A 19,914-nucleotide genomic window follows, 5' to 3' on the forward strand; every position below is an offset into this window, starting at 1 on the left:
GGCAGCCAGCGTGAGCTGCTGTGTGCTGCCGTGGGCTGCGGTGTCCTGCCATGGACTACCATATGCTGCCATGAGTGGCCGGTGGCCAACGTGAGTGGCCGGCAGCCAGCATGAGTGGCCGGCAGCCATCATGAGCGGCCAGTAGCCAGAGAAACCTGCCGTGGGCTGCTGTGAGCAGCTGACCGACAACTGGCAACCGACTGCCTCAGCCAGGGGGAGCTCATAATACCAGCAAGGGCCAGGGAGTTGTGTCCTACACAACTAGACTGAGAAACAACAGCTTCAAATGGAGTGGCGGGGAGTGGGGGAAAGGGGAGGGAGAGGTGGAAGAAAGCAGGGGGGAAAAAGCGGACGGAGTGGGAAATGAATGATTATCACACATTTCCTAGCACCAGGCTGCAGGCATGTGATTTGACCTACATGATTTCATTCAATCCTCAGAACGACCATGAGGGGCAGGCATGTTAGCCATTTAGAGATGAGGAAACTGAGATTTACAAGAGAGCTCACCTAGGCCACATAGCTAGCTGGTAGCAGGGCTGGGTGACTACAGAACCGAAGTCTTTCTATTGCACCAATCCTATCATTTCATTCCATCCTACATAGGAAAAACTAGCAGAAAAAAGATCAGTGTTAGATGTGGGAACTCCCTAGAGATTTGCCAAGACAGAGAGAAGGACTGAAACAGTAAAGGAAGAGTTGGGGTCAAGAGGGGGCACCTCCTCGATGGCTCCTGGGTCTTCTACTCACAGTACCTGTGATATCATTATGATTTTTCTCATGCTTGGCTGGACTGTATCTGCTCACTTCTGTCCTTTCTGGGGGGCTTCTTATTCTTTGTTGGGGACTAGGAGCATGCAAGTTTCAGCTATATCAACAGAGCAACATTTATGTGGGCATGTATGAGGTTTGACAATTTACTTTGCAAACTAGCCACCATGCACTTACACTGGCAGCACTGTACAAACAGCGTGGTAAGGTTTCATAACCTTGGTACATCAGTGTATCACAGCTGTGTTCATGTCGACGTGTGGTAGTTTCAGCATTGCTGAGTGGCATTCACTATTGTTGTTGTGTGTTTTTGTGTGCCATCATGAAATGTCTGAGCTTGAATTAGAGCAACGAACAAGCATTAAATTTCTCGTTAAACTTAGCAAGAGTGGAGTGAAATCAGGGACATGTTAGTCCAAGTTTACGGGGATACTGCCATAGAGAAAACAACAGTGTACAAATGGATTAAACATTTTCTGAGGGGAGAAAAAGCGTCACTGATGAAGACAAGTCAGGTTGGCCAGTAACTAGCAGAACTGAAGAAAACATTGCAAAAAATCATCAAATACTGCATCAAAATCCTTGGCTGACTAAGAAGCATAGCAGACCAAGTTATCATCAATAGAGAAACAGTTAGGAAAATCTTAACCGAAAATCTTGGGTTGTTGACATCAAAATGGCGGCGTGAGGTGAGCCTTTGGAAATCTCCCATGGAATTTACAATAAATGAAAAACTACAACTCTACAAAGGACTCCCTGCACAGAAGACAGGCAAGACGAAGAGTCTCACTACTAAATTCACCTAAAGGTGGACAAATTGCGCGAGAAGGGGAGGTGGGAAGGGAGAAGTGTGGAGATAGAGCCGTGCGGGATCAAGACGCAGACCTAGCTCAGTGCTCCAGGCTTGCTGAATCCCGGAACTACCGCAGCTGCGGGAGAGCGGAAAGAACTCGGACTGCTAGGGTTCCGCTGATGGCCCACAGGGCTGAGGGGATATAACACGGCTGAACCAAACACTCACGGCAGAGACCTCGGAGAAAAGACTGAGGGAAGAAGGCTGAAAACGGTGGTTTAAGCCCTCACTGCCGCAGAAAACAGAATCCTTAGGCACTGAGACTAGCCGCCCCCTCCCTCCCCTCCCAGAGCTCACCCCGCACCCATCTGTCCAGTGCTTGAAGCAGAAAAGTGACAGTGTCAGATCAAAAGAACAGAATATTTGCAGTTATGAAAACCGGGGTTCACAGACATAGATTTGCAGTCCAACTAGTTCCGGAAAAGGAGAGGGAGTTGTGGAAAGAGTACCGGCTGTGGTGGTGGTCGCCGCCATTGCTCTGGGCCACCGCTCACAACTCACCCGCCCCTGTCACCACCTGTCTGGGCGGATCCCTGCAGGAGTAAACAGAACAGCTGAAACATTCGGGCTCTGAATCTGGTGCAGAAAGAGCTTTGGAACTTCAACACTCTCCGCATCCCCACACGGACGCGGCGCCCTATGACCCAGGCAAACTATTAACAGAGGAGAAGCCCGCCTTCCAGGGAATCCCCCCATTGTGTGAGAAGCTGGAATAGTGCAGAGAAAAAATAGCACTATAATGTGAGAGAGAAAAAAAGCTGCAGTTGGACAGAAAATAGAACATTCTACTAACACGTACTGGAAAACAAAAGAAAGACCTCTTCCTATCAACCTCTTGCACAACCCACTCCTGTAGATGTCTAGGAAGAGAAATAATAAATCAGTAATTGCCATGAATAACCAAGGCAACAAGAAAGCTCAGAAAGAAAGTGAAAAGTCTCCAGAAAAGGCACTTAAAGATTTGGAAATATGTGACTAAAATGACAGAAAATTCAAGATTGCAGTTCTGAAAAAACTCAATGAGATGCAAGAAAACACAGAAAGGCAGTTTAATGAACTCAGGAACACAATCAAAGAACAACATGAACATTTTACGAGAGAGATTGAAATTTTAAAAAAGAACCAAATAGAATTTCTGGAGATTAAGAACTCAGTAGAAGAAATTAAGAATGAAATAGCCAGCTTAGGTAGTAGAGTTGACCAGATGGAGGAAAGAATCAGTGACATCGAAGATAGAAACCAGGAAATGACAGGGATGGAAGGAGAAAGAGACTTGAGATTTAAAAGAAATGAAAGAACTTTCTGACTCCATCAGAAAGAGCAATATAAGAATAATGGGCATACCAGAAGAAGAAGAAAGGGAGAAGGGAACAGAGTATATATTCAAACAAATAGTTGATGAGAACTTCCCAAACTTGTGGAAAGAACTGGATCCTCGAATCCAAGAAGCAAACAGAACACCTAATTACCTCAATCCCAACAGGCCTTCTCCAAGGCACACTGTACTGAAGCTCTCAAAAATCAACAACAAAGAAAGAATCCTCAAGGCAGCCAGGGAAAAGAAGATGGTAACCTACAAAGGAAAGCCCATTAGATTATCATCAGATTTCTCAGCAGAAACTCTACAAGCCAGAAGGGACTTGAACCAAATATTCAAACTATTGAAAGAGAAATTATAAGCCAAGAATAATATATCCAGCAAAGATATCCTTTAAATATGAAGGAGGAATAAAGACCGTTCCAGACATACAGCAGCTGAGGGAATTTTCTAATACACGACCTGCACTACAAGAAATACTACAGGAGGCTATTCGACCACCATCAACAGGGAAAATTTGTGGCAACCAAAACATAAAAAGGGGGAGGGTAAAGGCCTGAACCGGATATGTGAATGGAGAAAGTAAGCGTGCTGAAGAAAATGGAATACTCAAAATATCAAACTTTCTTTTACATAAACTTAAGGGTAACCACTCAAAAAAGAAAAATCCAGAACTGAAATACATCCTGTAATAAAAGAAGAAACAAAGGGAAGCATCATAGAATACCACCACACAGAAATAATAGACAACAACAAAAAGGCAAAGAAACAATGGAGACACAGTCTTACCAGAAAACTAAAGATAGAATGACAGGAAATCCTCACATATCAATAATCACCCTAATTGTAAATGGACTGAACTCACCAATAAAAAGGCACAGAGTAGCAGATTGGATCAAAAAACTAAAAAAACTAAAACCAACCATATGCTGTCTCCAAGAGACACATCTCAGCCACAAGGACAAGCATGGACTCAAAGTGAAAGGGTGGAAATTGACACTCCAAGCAAATGTTACACAGAGAAAATCAGGTGTAGCCATAATGATATCAGATGAAACAGACTTCAGGGTGAAAAAGGTAACAAGAGACAAAGATGGACATTTCATAATGGTAAAGGGGACTATACAACAAGAAGACGTAACAGTCATCAATATTTATGCCCACAATCAGGGAGCATCGAAATATACCAAGCAACTACTAACAGAACTAAAGGGAGAAATTGACCAAAACACAATTATACTAGGGGACTTAAGTACATCATTGACAGCTATGGATAGATCATCCAAACAGAAAATAAATAACAAAATAGCAGCCCTAAATGACACATTAGATGAAATGGACATAATTGACATTTATAGAGCACTTCATCCTAGAACATCAGACTATACATTTTTTAATACTGTACATGGAACATTCTCAAAGATAGACATTATATTGTGACATAAAACTGACCTCAGCAAATTTAAGAAGACTGAAATCATACCAAGTATATTCTCTGATCACAAGGCTTTGAAATGGACATCAACTGCAAAAAGAAAGCAGGAAAAACCACAAATACATGGAGATTAAACAACATACTTTTAAAGAATGACCGGTCAGGGAAATGAGAGGAGAGATCAAAAGATACATAGAAACAAATGACAATGAAAATACTTCCTACCAAAATTTTTGGGATGCAGCAAAAGCAGTTTGAAGAGGGAAATTTATCTCACTACAGGCCTATCTCATGAAACAAGAAAACTCCCAAATAAATAACCTCATGTTACACCTTAAAGAACTAGAAAAAGAAGAACAAATGAAACCTAACGTCAGCAGAAGAAAGGAAATGATAAAAATCAGAGCATAACTAAATGAAATAGAGAACAAAAAGACAATAGAAAAAAACTAATGTGACAAAAAGCTGGATCTTTGAAAAGATTAACAAAATTGACAAACCCTTGGTTAGGCTCCCTAAGATCAAAAGAGCAAAGACACTAATAAACAAAGTCAGAAATGAAAACGGGGAAGTTATCACAGATGCCACAGAAATACAAAGGATCATCCAAGAATACTATGAAGGACTATATGCCACCAAATTCAATAACCTAGAAGAAATAGACAAGTTCTTAGAAACATATAGCCTTCCTAGGCTGAACCATGAAGAACTGGAAAATCTAAACAGACAGATCACCAGTAACGAAACTGAATCAGTCATACAAAACCTTCCCAAAAGCAAATGTCCGAGACCAGAGGCTTCACTAGTGAATTCTACGAAACCTTCAAAGAGGATCTAATACCAATCCTGCACAAACTCTTCCAAAAAATTGAAGAAGAGACAGTACTCCCGAACTCATTTTATGAGGCCAACATTGCTACCCTGACACCAAAATTTGGTAAGGACTATCTCTGATGAATACACATGCAAAAATCCTAAACAATATTCTAGCAAATCGAATGCAACAATGCATTAAAAAGATTATTCATCACGACCAGTGGTGTTCATCCCAAGGGCACAAGGATGGTTCAACATACGTAAATCCATCAATGTGATACATCACATAAACAAAATAAAGGACAAAAATCATATGATTATATCAATTGATGCAGAAAAAGCATTTGACAAGATACAACATCCATTTATGATTAAAACACTTAAGAAAAAGGCAAAGAAGGAAAACACCTTTACAAAATAAAGGCCATATATGACAAACCCTCAGCTAATCTCATAATTAATGGTGAAAAACTGAAGCCCTTTGCTCTACGTTCAGGAACACAACAGGGCTGTCCCCTATCACTTCTGCTTTTCAACATGGTGTTGGAAATCCTTGCCAAAGCAATCAGGCAAGAGAAAAAAATAAAAGGCATCCAAATTGGGAATGAAGAAGTTAAACTGTCACTCTTTGCAGGTGACAGAATGCTATATATAGAAAACCCTAAAGACGCCACCAAAAAGCTATTAGAAACAATCAACGAATACAGTAAAGTTGCCTGCTGCAAAATCAACGTACGAAAGTCCATTGCATTCCTATATACTAACAGTGAAATCTCAGAGAAAGAAATAAAAACAACAATTCCTTTTGCAATTGCAGCAAAAAGAATAAAATACCTAGGAATAAACTTAACCAAGGATGTGAAAGACCTATATGCTGAATACTACAAGACATTTTTAAAAGAAACTGAAGAAGACAGAAAGAAATGGGAAGACATTCTATGCTCATGGATTAGGAGAATCAATATAGTTAAAATGGTCATATTACCCAAAGGAATATACAGATTTAACGCAATTCCCATCAAAATCCCAAAGGCATTTTTTAAAGATATAGAACGAAAAATCATCAGGTTTGTTTGGAACCACAAAAGACCCCGAATAGCCAAAGCAATCTTAAGAAAAAAGAACAATGCTGGAGGAATCACACTCCCTGACTTTCGCTTGTACTACAGGGCAACAATAATCAAAACAGCATGGTATCGGCATAAAAACAGACACATAGACCAATGGAATTGAATTGAGAACTCAGAAATAAAACCACATATACATGGACGGATAATTTTTGAGAAAGAAGCAAAAAACATACAATGGAGGAAAGATAGCCTCTTCCATAAATGGTGCTGTGGGAATTGGAAAGCCACGTGCAAAAGAATGAAACTGGACTGCTATCTGTCACCATATACCAAAATTAATACAAAATGGATCAAAGACTTAAGCATAAGACCTGAAACAATAAACTGCATAGAAGTAAACATAGGTGCTAAATGTATGGACCTTGGGTTCAAAGAGCGTTTTATGAATTTGACTCCAAAGGCAAGGAAAGTAAAAAAGCTAAAATAAATGAATGGGACTATATCACCCTTAGAAGCTTCTGCACAGCAAAAGAAACCATCGACAAAATAAAGAGGCAACCAACTGAATGGGAGAAGAGTTTTGCAAACAGCAGTGTCTCCGATAAGGGGCTAATATCCAAAATATACAAGGAACTCATGCAACTCAACGACGAAAAAACAAACAAACCAATTGTAAAATGGGTAGAGGACCTGAAGAGACATCTGTCCAAAGAGGACATACGAATGGCAAATAGACATATGAAAAAATGCTCAACATCACTAATCGTCAGAGCAATGCAAATAAAAACCACAATGAGATATCACCTCACCCCAGTCAGAATGGCTATCGTCAAGACAAATAGTAACAAGTGTTGGAGAGACTGTGGAGAAAAAGGAACCCTCATACACTGTTGGTGGGAATGCAGACTGGTGCAGCCATTATGGAAGGCAGTGTGGAGGTTCCTCAAAAAATAAAAAATAGAATTACCGTATTACCCAGAAATCCCTCTCCTGGGTATCTACCCAAAAATGTGAAAACATTTATCCATAAAACACGTATGCTCCAATGTTCATTGCAGCATTATTTACGGTGGCCAAGACATGGAAACGACCAAAATGTCCTTCGATAGATGAATGGATAAAGAAGTCGTGGTATATATACACAATGGAACACTATTCAGTGATAAGGAAAGATGAAATAGGACTATTTGTGACAACGTAGATGGATCTTGAAAATATAATGCTAAGTGAAATAAGTCAGACAGAAAAAGCAGAGAACCATATGATTTCACTGATATGTGGTATATAAACCAAAAACAACAAAAGAAGAAGACAATCAAATGAGAAACAAAAACTCATGGACACAGACAATAGTTTAGTGGTTACCAGAGGGTAAGAGGGAGGGGGATGGCAGATGAGGGTAAGGGGGATCAAATATATGGTGATGGAAGGAGAACTGACTCTGGGTGGTGAACACACAACGGGATTTATAGATGATGTAATACAGAATTGTACACCTGAAATCTATGTAACTTTACTAATAATTGTCACCCCAATAAACTTATAAAAAGAAAAAACAAAATCTTGGCATGAAAAAGGTGTGTACAAAAATTGTCCTGAAGGAGCTCACCGATGAACAATAGCAAAGGAGGGTTGAAGTTTGTCAAGACCTTTGGGAGAGGTAAGACAATGTTTTGGGTCGTGTTATCACTGGTGATGAAACATGGGTGTACCAATAAGACCCTCGAACAAAGCGCAAAGTGCACAATGGAAGTCAGCCAATTCTCCATGACCAAAAATGTTCTGTCAGTTCAAAGCAAGAGTCAAAATGATGTTGCTAACCTTTTGTGATCAGAGGGATTATTCGTTACAAATTTGTACCAACTGGACAGTTAACCAAGTTTACTATTTGGAAGTGCTGAAAAGGCTGCATGAAAAATTAGATGAAAACGACCTGAACTTTTCGCCAATAATTCATGGCTATTGCATCACGACAATGCACCAGCTCACACGCTCCCTCTGTGAGGGAGTTTTTAGCCAGTAAGTAAATAACTGTATTGGAACACCCTCCCTACTCACCTGATCTGGCCCCCAATGACTTCTTTCTTTACCGGAAAATAAAGGAAATATTGACAGGAAGACATTTGGATGACATCCAGGACATCAAGGGTAATGCGATGACAGCTCGGATGGCTATTCCAGAAAAAAAGTTCCCAAATTGCTTTGAAGGGTGGAGGAGGCGCTGACGTCGGTGCATAGCTTCCCAAGGGGAGTACTTTGTAGTTGACCATAGTGATATTCAGCAAGGAGTTATGTAGCACTTTTTCTAGGATGAGTTCGTGAGTTTAATTGTCACACATCGTATTTACGTGTGTGCATGCACATTTATGCATGTGTGCATGTTTGTGTATGCATACATGCCGAATTGTGAGCATGGCCTAAATACACAGCCACACCTGAGCTGAACAACAGCAGGTGGACAAATTACAGAGAAGTCAATGAGGGAAACCATCATTAGGTCATGTTAGGAAAACAAATGTTAGCCAGTGAAATGACTGTATCCTTTTTTATGGGATTTGGAATAGTTTAAAAAAAAACCAACATATTATTTTGTGGATGCAAGAATATGCAAACATTTCCTCTTAGCCCCATGAGAAGTTGTCACAACCAAATCATTTTCATGATGAGGCGGGGGAAGACTTTGTGGGTGACTCTCATGACCCAAACCTGCTGCTGGAGGGGAGAGAAGGTGAGAAGGAGGAGTGATCTCTTTTTCTGACACACATACTATGTGTACTATTCAGCCACTTAATCTTTATAATCTAGTGTTTCAGATGAAGAAGGTGAGACTCAGAGTCACAGGGTCACTTGCTCTATATCATACCGCCAACTGGCACCAAGGGCCACCACAAACCAGGGTGCCTGACTCCATTACTGAATTCTTCTTCCCTGGTCACTTAAACAGCTCCCCTCGCAGCTCCTCTGGCCTCCACTAGGAGAAACAGTATGTGTCTCTGACTCTAAGTAGGCCTTGGAATGTCCCAACTCTCCTCTCTCCGCTCCACTCTGCTCTCACCAGGCCCCTCTCCTACCTTACCCTATCAGCCAGGGACACAAGTGAGGCTGTGCTCCAAAGGAGCCCGGAGGGGTAGGGCAGGTGCTCACAGCAGCCCCACTGGCACCTCTTTCGTCAAGTCACCAGGCAGTAGAGCACAGGTCTCTACTATAGCCAAACAGAAGGGGGACACTGGTTCTATCATGTACCATGAAGAGGACAATTTATGTAAAAACAGACTCACCTTTTTAAATAATTGAGGCTTATACAACCTCATCATCTGAAAGAGTCTCTCTCAGTTCTACCAAATCACCAACGCACCCCTGGAAACCATCTCTGTTCCAGCTCCAGTTCCCGTGGCCCACGTCAGGCCCATGTAAGCTATTCCCCAATGGGTCCCTTCACCTTGACTTGTCCCTCTGAAATCTGTCCTCCAAACAGCCTCCTAAAAGGAACTTTCTAAAATACATAATTGATTTATATACTGTTGGGAGGATGTGGAGGGGTTAAATCAGTACAACCTCTATGAAGGTCAGTTTGGAAATAGCTATCACATACATAATCTTTGACGCAGCCAAGCCCATGTATATGTGAAATGTCCCTATAGCATGCTTGTTGTAGCTAACGTTGAAAACCATGGAAATGTCCATCAATAGAGGACAGGGTAAAAATAAATAATGATATTCTTGTGTGATAGAATACCATATAGCCACTAAAAAGAAGGAAGAAGCTCTTTCTGTACTACTATGGAGTGATTTCCAGGGTGAAGTGAGAAAAGGGGTAGAACAATGTAATTTGTGTTAAAAGAGCAGGGGAAGGGGTGTGTGTGTGTGTGTGTTTTGTATATGAGTGCTGCTATATGCATAAAATATCTAAAAAAGAGAGAAAGAACTTTTGGTTGTCTGTTGGGAGAGGAGGAAGGTAAAAGACACACAGGAAACTCTTGACTGTATATTCTTCTGTACCTTTTCATTTTAAAGAGGGGTGTGTACTATCCATTCAGAAATACATAAAAATTATAATGCTAAGTATGTAAATATATAGTCAAATAAAACATTGACCTGACTGTGTTATTCTCCTACTACCGTGTTTCCCCAAAAATAAGACCTAGCCAAACAATCAGCTCTAATGCGTCCTTTGGAGCAAAATTTATTTAATACAATATAAGACCAGGTCTAATGTAATGTAATATAATATAATATAGTATAGTATAGTACAGTACAGTACAGTACAGTACAGTACAGTACAGTACAGTATAGTATAGTATAACATAACATAACATAACATAATATAATGTAGTATAGTATAGTATAATATAATATAGTATAATATAATATAAATATAAGACCGGGGAATCACTGTCCTCTGATTGAAACCAACCTCTGTGGTGCAGCTTCGGGGGTGTGCTTTTTACCTCCCAGTTCTGGTATGTTCTACCTGTGCCAAGCATCATGCTGCACTTCACAGAGCCCTTCTCTGTGCTCCTTGCGCGCGCACACACACACACACACACACGGACACGGACACACACACATACACACGCTTGAGCCTAACACACCCAGGCCTCTCCACAGGTTCTCCAGTCACAAGCAAATCTGTCACCTGTCACAGGGCTATGTGTCCAGGTTTCAAGGCAGCAGGATGGGACAAAGCCTGCAGGTGAACGGCAAGGAGGAATGCCTGGATTCTTAGCCTGTGTGCCGGTCTCTGCAAAGATTTCACCACAGAATGGCCCCAGTTCCTGGCCCGGTGGCCCCTAACTCTGGTGACAAAGCTGCATTCACAAAGCCAAGGCTACTCTACTCCATGGGTGACTTAAGGACCTTGATTCAAGAGTAATTTCAACTATCTGGGCTCCCTCTAGAACCTAAATGCCATCCCTTAACTCACCCAAACTATTATTCACCCACTTTACCGATGAGGAAATTGGGCTTAGAGAAGTTAGGTGACTATCCTGGGTTCTACAGCAAGTGGAGGGTAGAGAAGACATCTGAACTCCAGTGCCTGTTCTTACCCATATGCCACACACAACCTGTCCTTGCTAATGGGGACCAGGTCCTCTCTACCCTCCTCACCCACAATCCTCACCCAGCCTCCAGTTTACCCTGGGAATCAAGGCACATCCCATGCTAATTCTCAGCCTTTCCCTGCCTTGCTTTTGCTCCTGCTCCTCTCCGCCCAGACCTCCCTTGCCCTGGCCCTTCCTCTCCACCCTACCCAGCACTGAGAGCTCACAAACCAAGGCCTAGGGTTTTAATGTGTATTCACAGCAACCAGCACAAGACCCAGCTTGGGCACAGCTTAATCTATCTTGGTTGGACTGACTAAGCAAACGATAGCTTCCCCCACATCCTCCACTTTCTTTATCCGGAATCGATTCCTTTTCTCTGAGATTCAATTCCTATCAGTCTATAAAACTATCCAGGAGAGCTTTGTCTTGGCCCAGTGGCTGAAGGGGAAAGATGATATATTCCAGGTATTTAGCTCATCTCTCGTCTGAGGCCTGTTGGGATCCTGGGTGTGGGAAATGATACTGAACTCACAAACCCAGGAAGATAAGTGCAGATGGGACCCAAACCCTCCAAGGCCTGTAGGGCTTTCCTGGGCAGCCTCACTCTGGCATCTACAAGCCGCCTTTGTTCCAGGGAGCACATAGCTCTGCTCCAAAAGGCCAGGCTCTTGAGCAGACTGCTATAGTGCAGCCAATATTAGGGACTTCTAAGGAGACCAGAGGTCACTGTGACTTGACTGGCCCCACTGAGAACCAGGGCACCACTGGAAACTGGGGTCAGCATCAGGCAAACTGCCTGCTGCTCGGCAGCAGCTCTCAGTTACTCCCGTTTCTTCATCGAACTTTTGATCAGACGACAGGAAGTGACATAACTGGCCTGTCTTGTCTTTTTCAAAATCCCTAGTATTTCCACAGAATGAATCAAACAGTGTCCTTCCCAGTTCCCACGAACCCAGGGTAGGAAATCGTTCTGAGACCAGAGGGACAGAGTGAGCGAGTGGGTGGGAAACACAGTCAAGAACTTGCAGTGTACAAACGACCCTCTATACTTCTCAGTCTATCAGAGCTTTTCATCTGGTTGTACTGATATAGAATCCTTTAAAGGTTTGCAGAATAATTAAAACAGGGTTAAAGTTTCTCAGTACTTTTAAAAATTATAATTTCCAATTCTGTAGAGTATATATCTTAATCATTTCAAAAATAAAAACTTACAAAGGTCAGTATTTAACAAAGTATAATTTATCTGTGAGATGTAATTTTCCTTCTGGGACTGAAGAAAAAAAGTGTGTTCAGAAAAAAAGTTTCAGCTGGAGAAGCAGAACGTAAAACTTTAAACATTTTAGAAACCACGAAATCAGACAGTTAATCAAAATTTGATTTTTTTAGTCAAAAACTATGCGCATTCTCAGAAGGAGAAATCATATTAAAATTAAAATAAAGAAAAACGTATTTTTAACTGGTGACTTATTAAATATTCAATAAATGATACAAATACACTGTTATCAACAACATAAAACTGCAGTGGCAATTTATATTCCACTATCATTACGACCACTTGCTAAACACATCAAATCTCCACGTGCCTCAGCTTCCTCATCTGTATAAGGACAATGACAGACTGAGTCAGTGGATTGCTGTGGCTAAATGATTTAACATATGGAAAGGGGTTAGAACAGCACCTCAGACACAGGAAATCCTCAACGATGCTAGCTGCTAGGATTGTTTTTCCTTCTATTACTCCTGCTGCAGTGGCGTGCACTGTGGTGTTCTGTGCTTCTTCCTCTCATTTTAACTGCATCTCAACTGTATGATACGGGTACCACAGACAAGAAAACACAGGCTCAGAGAGGTGAAGTAACCAAATTGAGGTCAAGGAGCAAGGACTCAGTGGGAGCGATGTGAACCCGGGCCACCGAAGTCTTTCTATCACAGCACCCTGCATCCCTGAGCAGCGATTTTGTGCCCAGAGTGGAACATTCACTCTGTATGTGGGCAGGGGCATGTGTGTCTGCACCTGTGGGTGCTGCAGGACAGCAGAGCAGGTATCAGCAGTCACCGTCAGAGTGCAGCTCCTCAGAGCCCAGTGGAAGAAGTGACTACAGCTCTGTAATCCCAGGTACGGTCATGATTGCTGCCATCTATATTCACTTATTCAGTGTATTGCTTGTCTCCCCATTTTATGGGCAAGAAGACCAAGGCTCAGGCAGGGTAAATAACTTGCCCCAAACCGTCCAGCTAGGGTGAGAACCCAGCACTGGTCAGACTCCAAAAGGCTCAGCTATCCTGACTCTGACTGTCTGCCATGAGGTGTCAAGATTTCCATCACACTGGGACCATTCTGTCTCCTTAAGGAGAATCCAATCAGGTGTGTATTGGTTTTGGGCATTTTAGTTTTCCTCCCTCTGATACGTCTCCCAAAGTAGGGTGACCCTGGAGTTTCCCTCTCAAATTCCTACTGGTTCAGGAGACGGTCTGTGCACCAGACATGTCCATCCCGCCTTCCTCAGCACAGAATCAAGGGATCTGAAAACAGAAGGGGCTTAGCAAACAGGGTCATTTTGCAGGCGGGAGCTAAGGCCCAAGTAGGAGGAGGTGAGACCAGGGCTTGGGGGTTCCCAGCCAGGCGTCCAAATCACAGCGCTACCAGGGGCTGAATTTCCTCATCTGTAAATCAGAGTATAAACAAAGGTAAGCACTGCAAAAGGTTTGGGAGGGAATCACAAACCACGGGCCCTCAGTAAATAGGAGCTGCACTGATGGCTGTTGGTGTTCAGCCAAGCTCTCAGCTCTGGCTCAGCCTCAGTGTTCAGGGCCCAGCTACTCCCACTAGTCCAGGCAGCCCCAGAAAAACACACGTGGACAAAGAATTGAGGCAACTGACAGAGTGGGGGTTGGGGGAGGAGGAAGAACAGGGGAGTGGTCAGGCCCCGGCCCACCTGGCAAGGCAATGTGTCTGACTTGCACACACTGCCCGCTAGCCCTTCTCCTCACCCGACCCCCCCCCACACACACACCTGACGTCAAACATTCACGCTGTCCTATGCTGCTACACAACTGCCAGGGTCACTTCATCCCCTGCAGGATGTGCTATGAGCTCAACAGGCTGGATGCCCTAGTCAGGCCCAGACCCTCTAGTGGGGGACCAGGAGGCCATAGTAGGCACCGGTCACTGGAAGAGGCTCTGGAAGAGGCTCGACGCTCATTCTTATCAGACAGTCATTTTCATAAACAGCTTCAGAGGGAAGACAGTTTCATAACACTATTTACCCTTTCTGAGCTCCAGTTCCTCATCTGTAAAACAGGGACAATAACTCCATTTAGATTTCTATTGACCCTGTTGGAATCTCAGACACAAAGATAGGAGACAGCCCAGAGGGATGGTAGATTTTACTCTGGGGCATGTGAGCAAAGGACCCCATGGAGAGGGGAATGGCAGCAGCTCAGGAAGCCTACCTCCAGTGCCCTAGCAGGCACATGGGGAGGCAGGGAAGCAGGACAGGCCAGGCTCCCAGTCAAGACACAGCTCCACTCCTGCCAGCTGTGCAGCCTCAGACAAGTGTATCTGTTCACCTTTTGGAGCCTGGATTCCTCCTCTATAGAATGCTGATGCCAAGGAAACAAGGAAAGTGCTGGCACCGCACTTGGCACATACTAAGAGCACTATCAGAATCAGTATTTGTATCACAATGCCCAGCATAGTAAGAGCCCCCAAAGTTGCTGTCTCCTTTCCTATGATTCATTTATACACAAAGGCCCCATACCCTTTACAGGAGGAAGAGGAGAAAGAATATTAGCGGCAATAGGGCAAAAACCAACAACCCCCCACCCCCAAATCCAGTGGTATCCATGAGCTCCTCACAGGTGTCTTTGGTGAGTGCCAGCCAATAGCCTGGAGCACTGTGTCCACCAACAGGCAGGAAATCCTAATTGTTTTAACCTGGCCTGGAAAGGTGGGCTCCTCCACAAACATCCTGCCGTATTCCACCAGACAAGCCAGGAGATACCTGAACAGGAGAACCTGGGCAGGCAGAACTGTACATCTTCCCTAAGTCGTCAAGGTCCCAGGACACATTAACAACGAAACCCCAGCTTCCTATTTTCTAGGTAAATGAAATGCCACACTACCAAACGGACCAGAAGAACATATTCCAGGCATTCCAAATATTGCAGTAATAATCGGGAGTGGAGCTGACCTAGCAACCAGTGGAACCAGCATGCTGCTTTACCAAAAATAAACCCAAAAGATGCAGCCACTCTCAGAGCAACAGCCACCAGGGATTGAGAGCTGGCCTGATGCCAAGCCCTGGGCTTGGGACTTCACATCATTGGTTGCAAACTGACAATTAAAGATGTGCAGGCTTGGAAAAGGGTGTTGTTTAGCCAGCACGGTGCCTCTGAGAATATGAACATACTGCCAACACTTACAATTTGAGAGGGCACATAAAAATCTTTCTGACTGAGCAGATGTGACAGTACTGGGCCTGCACCAGACATGGCTGAGGAGCAACTGCCTTGAGAACAGCGATATATTCCCAATTTTACCCTGGTCCCCACAACTCCCTATTACCTGATATCCTGGCATTTATACTACCAGCCTGGCTCTTGATTGCATATGAGCTTCTGACTTCTATTTGATGTGTGTTAACTCGGACCATCACCACAACTCCCTGTGGAGGAGACTCTTCCATTTTAATGAAGAGAAATCTGAGGCCTGGTCATACAATAGTAAACAGCAGAGGCAGGGCTAGAACCCAGGGGTGTCTGACTTCAAAATTTCTGCTTTTTCTATTGCCAGCTGCCTCCTGAGTCTCACGGGAACTCTACAGCATTGTCGATGGGAAGGAGGAGGAGACCAGACAAGGTGCAAAAGCAAACTGCCAGTGTCCTCTAGGACACATCCAAAACTAGAGGTATTGTCCTTCAGGAAGGAGCAAAAGGGGCATTTATCACCACCTAAGGAAACCCAGGAGGAAAATTGGAAAGCCACATGCAAAAGAATGAAACTACACTACTATTTGACACCACACACAAAAATTAACTCAAAATGGATCAAAGACCTAGATATAAGACCTGAAACACTTAAATACATAGAAGAAAACAAAATGCACTAAACTTATGCACCTTGGTTTCAGAGGGGATTCTATGATCTTGATCCCAAAGGCAAGGGAAGCAAAAGCAAAAATAAATGCTAGGGGCCGGCCCGGTGGCTCAGGCGGTTAGAGCTCCATGCTCCTAACTCTGAAGGCTGCCGGTTTGATTCCCACATGGGCCAGTGGGCTCTTTACCACAAAGTTGCCAGTTCGATTCCTCGAGTCCCGCAAGGGATGGTGGGCAGCGCCGCCCCCTGCAACTAAGATTGAACATGGCACTTTGAGCTGAGCTGCCGCTGAGCTCCCAGATGGCTCAGTTGGTTGGAGTGCGTCCTCTCAACCACAGGGTGCTGGTTCGACTCCCGCAAGGGATGGTGGGCTGTGCCCCCTGCAACTAGAAATGGCGACTGGATCTGGAGCTGAGCTGCGCTCTCCACAACTAAGACTGAAAGGACAACAACTTGAAGCTGAACGGCACCCTCCACAACTAAGATTGAAAGGACAACAACTTGACTTGGGAAAAAAAAAGTCCCGGAAGTACACACTGTTCCCCAATAAAAGTCCTGTTCCCCTTAAAAAAAATAAAAAATAAATAAATAAAAATAAATGAATGGTACCATATCAAACTAAAAACTTCTGTACAGCAAAATAAACCATCAACAAAGCAAAAAGGCAACCAAATGAATGGGAGAAAATATTTGTAAACAATAACTCCAATAACGGGTTAATATCCAAAAAATAAAAAACTTATACAACTCAACAACAATAACAAAAAACAAACAATCCAATTAAAAAATGGGCAGAGGTTCTGGACACTTCTCCCAAGAAAACATATAAACAGCCAACAGATATATGAAAAAATGCTCAACTTCACTAGCTATTAAGGAAATGCAAATCAAAACCACAATGAGATACCACCTCATATCTGTCAGAATGGCTATCATCAATAAGACAAGAAATAAGTGTAGAGAGGATATGGAGGTAAAGGAACCCTCATACACTGCTGGAGGGACTGTAAACTGGTATAACCACTATGCAAAACAGTATAGAGGTTCCTCAAACAATTAAGAATAGAACTACCATATAACCAAGCAATCCCCCTTCTGGGTATCTACCCCCCAAAATTGAAAACATTTATTCATAAAGATATATGTACTCCTATGTTCATTGCAGCAGTTTTCACAGTAGCCAAGATATGAAAACAACCCAAGTGTCCTTCGATAGATGACTAGATAAAGAAGATGCGGTGTATATATACAAAGGAATATATTCACCAATAAGAAAATATAAAATACTGCTATTTGCTGAGAAAGACAAATACCATATGATCTCTCTTACATGTGGAACCTAAAACAAAATAGATGAGCAAACAAAACAGAAACAGACTCACAGATACAGAGAAAAAATTGATGGTTGCTAGATGGGACAGAGTTTGGGGGATGGGTGAGACGGAAAAGAATTAGGAAGTACAAGTTGGTGGTACCAAAATACTCACGGGGATGTGCAATACAGTGTGGGGGATATAATCAATAATGTTGTAAAGACTATGTAGGTGTCAGATGGGCACTGGACTTACTGGGGGAGTCACTCCATAGATTATATAAAGGCCTAACCACTGCTCTGTGCAGTTGAAACTAACATAAAATAATATTGAATGTCAGCTATAATTAAATGTATATATAGTCAGGGGATGTAAAGTATAGCATAGGGAACAGTATTGTAATAGCTATGTACAATGTCAGAGGGGTGGTAGACTTAGGGGGTTATCACTTTGTGAGGGATATACATGTCTAATCACTATGTTGTTTTGTACACCTGAAACCAATAATAATAATAAAAAAGAAATACTGCCATTTGTGACAACATGGATGGATCTTAAGAATATCATACCAAAATAAGTCAGACAGAAAAGCATAAGAACTATATGATTTCATTCATACGTGGGACATAAAACAGAACGCAATAAATGAACAAACAAAACAAAGCACCGACTTATGCAGACAACAGTATGGTGGTTACCAGAGGGCAAGGGGAAGGGGGGGGGGGGGTTGGAGAGGTAAAGGGGGTCACATACATGGTGACGGAATGAAAATAAACTTTGGGTGATGAGCACACAATGCAATATACTAATGATATCATACAGAATTATACACTTGAAACTTATATAATCTTATTAATGAATGTCACCGCAATAAATTAAAAAGAAAAAAGAAACCCAGGAGAACAATGGGAACAATGTTAGTGGTGTAGAAACAGGGGATACAAGAAAGAAAGCCCAAGTATGAGACCAAGTTAAAAAATAAACAGCCATGGACAAAACAGCTGACAAACAGGTGCTGGACCCCCACCAAAAGGAAGAAAAGCCAAATCACAATAAATGCTGGAGACTTATAGCAAAACACCTACAGAGCTGAGAGAGGGCAGTGGTACAGAATGAGGTTTTCCGGCTGCGAAATCCTGGGTAAACTTCCTTCTCTGAGCCTCACTGTCCACATCTATAAATGGGGGAAATCACACAACAGTGACACAGAGACAGTGGGTCGCTGCCTAGATGAAACTAAAATGGGATCTCTTCCTTACACATTACACCTAAGTAAATTCCAAATGAATAAAAGTTTTAAACATAAAAATATAAAACTGGAAAAGTACTGCAAGAAAATACAACAGCATTTTTGTAATCTTAAAAGTAAAAAACACCTAGGCAAGATACAAAACCCAGAGACACGAAAAAAGAAAAAGGAAAGATGGACAAATTTAACAACATAAAAATCAAACATTTCTGCATAGAAAGAAAATGATAAAGGCGAAAGATGACTGGTGAAAAGAAGCTTAAAATGTACACTAACCACAAAGGACTACTTCCCTTAGTATTTAAAAAAATTCTTCAAATTGATAATAAAAAGAGCAACAATCCATTCAAAAACAGAAACAGTGTCAACAGAGGGGTCTCACTCAACATTCACTGAGCCCCTCCTCCTCGCCAGGACCCCAGTGATGAGAACAGGTAACAGCCTCTACCCCTTACAAGAGGGGCTCACCAGCCAGTGAGGTAAGGCCAAAAGCACACACTACACCTAATATATGAATCTCACTGAAGGGGAGAAGATGATAAGTGTCCTGGAGAAAAACAGAGCAGGAAAAGAAGGCTCAGGAACGTATGGGAGGCAGGTGGGCTGCAATTTTAAATAGGATTGTCAGGATGGGCCTCAGTGAGGAGCCATTGGAGCCAGGACTCAGAGGAGAGAAGATGGCAGTTAACCAGAGCATTCCAGGCAAAGGGAGGGGCCAGTGCAAAGACACTACAGGATGTCGGGGTGTCAGACAATCAGCAAGGAGGCCAGGGTAGCTGGAGACAAGTCAGACAGAAAGTAGGAGCAAAGAAAAGAAATACAAATAGCTCAGACATAAGATGCCCTACCTCACCAATAACAAGAAAAACACAAATTGAAAAGAAACTACACTGAGATTCTAGTTTTCACCTAGTGGGTTGACAAAATAATCCCACCATAATAAAAG

General features: G+C 42.7%; 1 protein-coding gene across 3 annotated transcripts in view; it reads right to left on the minus strand.

Annotated features, from left to right (window-relative positions):
* The window catches only part of EEFSEC (eukaryotic elongation factor, selenocysteine-tRNA specific), a 297,801-nt gene that overhangs the window by 187,132 nt on the left and 90,755 nt on the right, over positions 1 to 19,914 (minus strand). The window lies entirely within an intron of this gene.

The sequence above is a fragment of the Rhinolophus sinicus genome, chromosome 4, assembly GCF_057876585.1.
Source record: "Rhinolophus sinicus isolate RSI-liver-muscle chromosome 4, RSI-T2T, whole genome shotgun sequence".
NCBI classification, from domain to species: Eukaryota; Metazoa; Chordata; class Mammalia; order Chiroptera; family Rhinolophidae; genus Rhinolophus; species Rhinolophus sinicus.